Genomic DNA, 7372 nt, shown 5'->3' on the forward strand with positions numbered 1-7372 from the left:
ACTTAATCTGACTTCTTTTTTTATGCCGATAGAAATTATCGATTGTTCTTAAGACTAATAACGTAGATAAATTAACATGTAGAATTATCCACGGCCTTTTCACTACGTTAAGACTAATAACGTAGGTAAATTAACATGTAGAATTATCCACGGCCTTTTCACTACGTTAAGACTAATAATGTAGGTAAATTAACATGTAGAATTATCCACGGCCTTTTCACTACGTTAAGACTAATAATGTAGGTAAATTAACATGTAGAATTATCCACGGCCTTTTCACTACGTTAAGACTAATAACGTAGGTAAATTAACATGTAGAATTATCCACGGCCTTTTCACTACGTTAAAAACCTAGTAATTTTCCTAATAACCTTTTGATTCATAAATAATATGGTCCTTTCTATTTATATGTATTGTAGGAAAACAGATTGTACCATAATAAAGAAAATAACTATGTAAGTTACATTGTTTCCAGCGAATTAGCTTAGGAGTTTAATAATTTTGTTTGCTTTTACAGTTTGACGAACACGTAAAAACAAAATGAAATACTTTTACCTCTTACTACAACTTTTTTTCAATAAGATACGCACTGTGAACATCAACACATCTCAAGCCGAGGATGTATAACAAATATCAGTTAATATTAAAATACCTTCCGCCTACCTCCATCATCATATAACCACCACACGTCGATAGTGCTTTTTTTCTGTTTCCTCTGGAACTGGTTGACAGCATTCATCACATCCGCCGGAACTTCAGGGAAATGGTGATGGGCTGCTTCCACACTGGTGAGTCGACGGAACTTGGCTAAAGATGGCAAGTTTGTCGCTTTCGAGTTTTCTGTTTCATCTGACACAGATTCTGTGGATGATTTCTTTACAGAACAAAGATCACCGTCTATGACGCTTTCTAGTTAGAAATACAACAGTGTTTATACACTGAGTTTGGATGCATTAGAAAAAATATGAAATAAAAAATAGCAATCAAGAGAATTGAAAACATCTTGATGAAGTAAAACTTGCACTCAAGAACGTAAACTCTTAATTTGAATTTTACCAATACCATGATTTTTAATATCTTATGTACAATAATTCTTATATACCTCCATGTGTAAGAGTGAGTGACCAGGAACTGAATATTAACATGGGAAGTTTTGTTTGTCCTACAATAACTGAGCTGTTATGTTAGTTTACTTTTTAACTCACAAAATCACAGGCACTTTTTAACTGTACAGGTACTAAATCACAAGCACTTTTTAACTGTACAGGTACTAAATCACAGGCACTTTTTAACTGTACAGGTATTAAATCACAGGCACTTTTTAACTGTACAGGTACTAAATCACAGGCACTTTTTAACTGTACGGGTCCTAAATCACAGGCACTTTTTAACTGTACAGGTACTAAATCACAGGCACTTTTTAACTGTACAGGTACTAAATCACAAGCACTTTTTAACTGTACAGGTACTAAATCACAGGCACTTTTAACTGTACAGGTATTAAATCACAGGCACGTTTTAACTGTACAGGTACTAAATCACAGGCACTTTTTAACTGTACAGGTATTAAATCACAGGCACTTTTTAACTGTACGGGTCCTAAATCACAAGCACTTTTTAACTGTACAGGTACTAAATCACAGGCACTTTTTAACTGTACAGGTACTAAATCACAGGCACTTTTTAACTGTACAGGTACTAAATCACAGGCACTTTTTAACTGTACAGGTACTAAATCACAGGCGTACCTGTACAGTTAAAAAGTGCCTGTGATTTAGTACCTGTACAGTTAAAAAGTGCCTGTGATTTAGTACCTGTACAGTAAAAAAGTGCCTCTGATTTAGTACCTGTACAGTTAAAAAGTGCCTGTGATTTAGGACCTGTACAGTTAAAAAGTGCCTGTGATTTAGTACCTGTACAGTTAAAAAGCTAAATCACAAGCACTTTTTAACTGTACAGGTACTAAATCACATTCTTAACTTACTTCTTGATTTTACGAAAAGAGTGTAAAATTATACCGTAATATTGATCAACTTACTCAAATAAGTTTTTATTTATTTTTTGCTCAATTAAGAAAAACAACTACAAGAAAACAAATTTTCTTCACATTTTCATGTTTTATAAAGAGACTTCATTTATCCGAATGTAACATCAAATGTATTTCAATACTTACTCACGTTACATTGACTTCCAAGTGGAGAGTCTGTGGGGACTGACGGTAGGGTCGGGTCGTTTGGCGTATCACTGTAAGGTAAACCCATATCTGTTTCGAAAAATGGCGCGTAGTCTAACCCGTCCCGGAGCCGGAGGATCCCCAGAGACAAGTGCATATCAAACACCTGTCTGAAAGCAACAACAAACAAAGCTACTATGCGTTTTCTTTATTGTATACGAATTGACATTTTAACAGTTGCTATACGAAGTTTGTAAGAGGCGGTGGTTTAAAACCATGTTTTGGTGTGTTGTATTTGATTTATCTTTAAAAATCCCCTTTCTATCTAATATTGAAAACAACAACTAAAAACAATCCCATTCATTTGAGCATTCCAAATTTCCACATTTAACTAACTGAAATATTACAAATTATTCAAATTAAATATGATGATATATGGGCCACTAAAACACGTTATTATACTAGAGCGAACTCTAGCTTCGTTTGTTAATATTAACTCTTAAATATGATGATATATGGGCCACCAAAACACGTTGTTATACTAGAGCGAACTCTAGCTACGTTTGTTAATATTAACTCTTAAATATGATGATATATGGGCCACCAAAACACGTTGTTATACCATAGCGCACTCTAGCTACGTTTTTTAATATTAACTCTTAAATATGATGATATATGGGCCACCAAAACACGTTTTTATACTATAGCGCACTCTAGCTACGTTTGTTAATATTAACTCTTAAAGACATTTAACGAAAATAATTTATAATTTTACCAACAGACTGTTATCTACCAGTAATTTAATTTGAGTCAATCTCTCTGTATGAAGCACGTAATGCAGTCCAGTATACAAATTTAATTTGTTATCCAAAGTGCATCCAACAGCGATTGAAGTTCCCGAAGATGGCCAGTTCGAGACTTCTGTATTGAAAATGCTAAACTTATATCACACTGATAAATAGTGTCCAACGGGACAGCAAAGTAGATGATAGAAAATGATGGGTTCAAAATATGCTCAAGATTTATGGAAACTGTTGTTTAAAAACCCTCGCGAGGTATTGGAACTATAACTTCTCACCAAACACGGCCACCCCCCACTCCAGTGACTCAGCGGTAAGACTTATAACGCTAAAAACCGGGTTTCGATACTCATGGTGGGCGGAACATAGATAACCCATAGTGTAGAGCTTTGTGTTTAACAACAAACAAACAAAACTCATCAAACACTTGTTGTTTTCTCTTCAAAAGAGAAATGTAGTTAAAGTCTATCTCTTTAAGAATGGTAGAAATATTCTATCTCTGTACGTAGTAGTTCTTTACTCAATAAACGTTTAACCAATACTGAATATTTTGCCCATATTGAACGCTGTATGAGTTTTTTTTTTTTTCATGTTTGTGAATTATTGCACTTCACTTACTGGATCACATTGAAGTACTGTTGAAGTTCATTGGAATCACATGTCCTCCAGTGTTTCTTGTAGCCCATCAGAACCATATTTGGCCGTAGTTTACCCAATCCACACAACTGAAATTACCAAATGTTATGATTTTAATAACGTAAATAATATGTAAGTACAACAGTCACAGACAGAACAACGTACACCGCTGGAGAATCTTTATAGACTACGTGGTGTATCATAAAAAGTACTGTGTGTAAGGTACTAGCTCAGGAGTAGTTAGATACAAGAACCACGAGTTTAAACACACATACATATGCGGTATTTGTTTATGTTCTATAGAATAGAAGATGTAATGTAATAGCTCACCATAGCTTTTGTAAACTTTGAATTAAAACATAAAAATTTTTTTTTTGTTAGTTCTTGTAATTATTTTACATTTTGTCACCGTCTCAACGAAAGATGAATAAAAACAAAACATGCCGTAGAGATCAAAGACATAAATATTTCAGAACCTGTCCTAGCAAAGTTTGTCATGTTTAGACTAAAAAAGGATGAAAGATTATTTGAGACAGGAGTGAGAAATAAAAATTGTTCTCTGACGTTTACTACGAGACCAATTATGATCTGTATAGGCTGCACTGATTGGATGAATAGGTTGGACTAAAATATCAGAAATTATTACATGTGCTGATTATCATTAGAACCCGCTACCTACAATATATAGGAAACTTGATAGATCTAATCAATTATTTTATATCCAAAGCAAGAGCTTCAGATATCTGGTACTGATACAGTAAGGTCAACAATGTGTCTGTTATATATCTAGTACTGATACAGTAAGGTCATCAATGTGTCTATTAGATATCTGTCACTGATACAGTAAGGTCATCAATGTGTCTATTAGATATCTGTCACTGATACAGTAAGGTCATCAATGTGTCTGTTAGATATCTAGTACTGATACAGTAAGGTCATCAATGTGTCTGTTATATATCTGGCACTGATACAGCAAGGTCATCAATGTGTCTGCCAGATATCTAGTACTGATACAGGTAGATCATCAGTGTGTATGTTATATATCTAGCACTGATACAGCAAAGTCATCAATGTGTCTGTTAGATATCTAGTACTGATACAGGAAGATCATCAATGTGTATGTTAGATATCTAGCACTGATAAAGCAAGGACATCAATGTGTCTGTTAGATGTTTGGTACTGATACAGTAAGATATTAATGTGTCTCCTAGACATCTAATATAGTGATATAATTATTAACATTCCGACTACTTAGAGAAGTAAAGTCATACATTTTCTGCTAGATATATAGGATATTGATATAATTATAAGTATTCCGACTAGTTAGAGAAGTAAAGTCATACATTTTTCTGCTAGATATATAGGATATTGATATAATTATAACATTCCGACTAGTTAGAGAAGTAAAGTCGTACATTTTTCTGCTAGATATATAGGATATTGATATAATTATAAGTATTCCGACTACTTAGAGAAGTAAAGTCATACATTTTTCTGCTAGATATATAGGATATTGATATAATTATAAGTATTCCGACTAGTTAGAGAAGTAAAGTCATCAATATATCATCATGCTGTGATATCTCTTAGCATTGACTTTGTTCTCTCAGTTAAGTTTTGTGTATCATACCTTTAGCATTGACTTTGTTCTCTCAGTTAAGTTTTGTGTATCATACCTTTAGCATTGACTTTGTTCCCTCAGTTAAGTTTTGTGTATCATACCTCTAGCATTGACTTTGTTCCCTCAGTTTTTAACCGAGGGAACAAAGTCAATGCTAGAGGTATGATACACGAAACTTAACCGAGGGAACAAAGTCAATGCTAGAGGTATGATACACGAAAAAGTTTCGTGTATCATACCTCTAGCATTGACTTTGTTCCCTCGGTTAAATTTCTGTTTTCAATAACGTTATAAAAAGCTTTTGTTTTTCGCTTTTCCAGCCATTTGTAGTTATGTTGAATCATGGCATTTCTCAAAGGCAGAGTAACGGGCCCCTAGAAGGAAAGAAATATAAATTAACTCCAACTATTTGTTTGTGTGGAAAACTTAAAATACTAACAACAAACAACCGGTCTGTATCTGAAACATATTACAGATTTACCCAAAGCGTCGATCAAGCCAAATACTTTACTCAATGTAAGTAGGAGTTTAAAATTCCAGTTGTGTTCAAACTTTATCTTATGATGTTCATCTAGTTACAAAAATAACCGTTACCATTATTCTATTAATTATACGTTGTAAACTATTTGTACCTCAACGGTTCACTGCAAACTGGTAGCCTTGTTATATATAAAACATGACCAAATTTGTTTCATTAAAATAGCAAAACATACGACGTTCATAGTTAACTTCAAGCAATATTTTGGATAACTTTGTATAAAATAGGAGTTGATTAATATTTACTTTTTGAGAAACGGGTTCGTTATTTATGATTTATTCGTTAACCTATACGTTATTATTATATAAGTATTTCAAAAGTTTAAAGTTAAACAGTTATTGTTGTTTCATACCTTTAGCACGTGACCACAGACTAGAAGCCCCACTTTTCTGGTAATGCTGTAAGCAAAGTCTACAAGAGGAGGTCTACTTGAAGGATTCCCTGTCAGCGCTAAAATAGCTGGCCTGGATATAAAACAACACAGCTTTAATAAACAGATCGAATGTTTGAGAACTAAACATGCCTATTAAACAATAGTTGAAAACTAAACATGTCAATCAAACAATAGTTGAGAACTAAAATTCTTATCAAACAATAGTTGAGAACTAAACATGCCTATTAAACAATAGTTGAAAACTAAACATGTCAATCAAACAATAGTTGAGAACTAAACATTCTTATCAAACAATAGTTGAGAACTAAACATGCCCATTAAACAATAGTTGAGAACTAAACATGTCAATCAAACAATAGTTGAGAAATAAACATGCCTATTAAACAATAGTTGAGAACTAAACATGCCTATCAAACAATAGTTGAGAACTAAACATTCCTATCAAACAATAGTTGAGAACTAAACATGCCTATTAAACAATAGTTGAGAACTAAACATTCCTATCAAACAATTGTTGAGAACTAAACATGTCTATGAAACAATAGTTGAGAACTAAACATGTTTATAAAATAAGAGTCGAGAACTAAACATTCCTAGCAAACAATAGTTGAGAACTAAATATTCCTATCAAACAATAGTTGAGAAATAAACATGCCTATTAAACAATAGTTATAAACTAAACATGTCAATCAAACAATAGTTGAGAACTAAACATTCCTATCAAACAATAGTTGAGAACTAAACATGCCTATTAAACAATAGTTGAGAACTAAACGTTCCTATCAAACAATAGTTGAGAACTAAACATGCCTATTAAACAATAGTTGAGAATTAAACATGTCAATCATACAATAGTTGAGATCCTAAACATTCCTATCAAACAATAGTTGAGAACTAAACATGCCTATTAAACAATAGTTGAGAATTAAACATGTCAATCATACAATAGTTGAGAACTAAACATGCTTATCCAACAACAGTCGAGAACTAAACATGCTTATCCAACAACAGTCGAGAACTAAACATGTCTATGAAACAATAGTCGAGAACTAACCATGTCAATCAAACAATAGTTGAGAACTAAACATGCCTATTAAACAATAGTTGAGAATTAAACATGTCAATCATACAATAGTTGAGAACTAAACATGCTTATCAAACAATAGTTGAGAATTAAACATGCTTATCAAACAATAGTTGAGAACTAAAC

The 7372-nt window shown here is 32.9% G+C and overlaps 1 pseudogene; it reads right to left on the reverse strand.

The window, feature by feature from the left end:
• LOC106458397 overlaps positions 1-7372 on the reverse strand; it is a 69218-nt pseudogene that overhangs the window by 10398 nt on the left and 51448 nt on the right.

Source organism: Limulus polyphemus, unplaced genomic scaffold (genome assembly GCF_000517525.1).
Source record: "Limulus polyphemus unplaced genomic scaffold, Limulus_polyphemus-2.1.2 Scaffold456, whole genome shotgun sequence".
In the NCBI taxonomy this organism is placed as follows: Eukaryota; Metazoa; Arthropoda; class Merostomata; order Xiphosura; family Limulidae; genus Limulus; species Limulus polyphemus.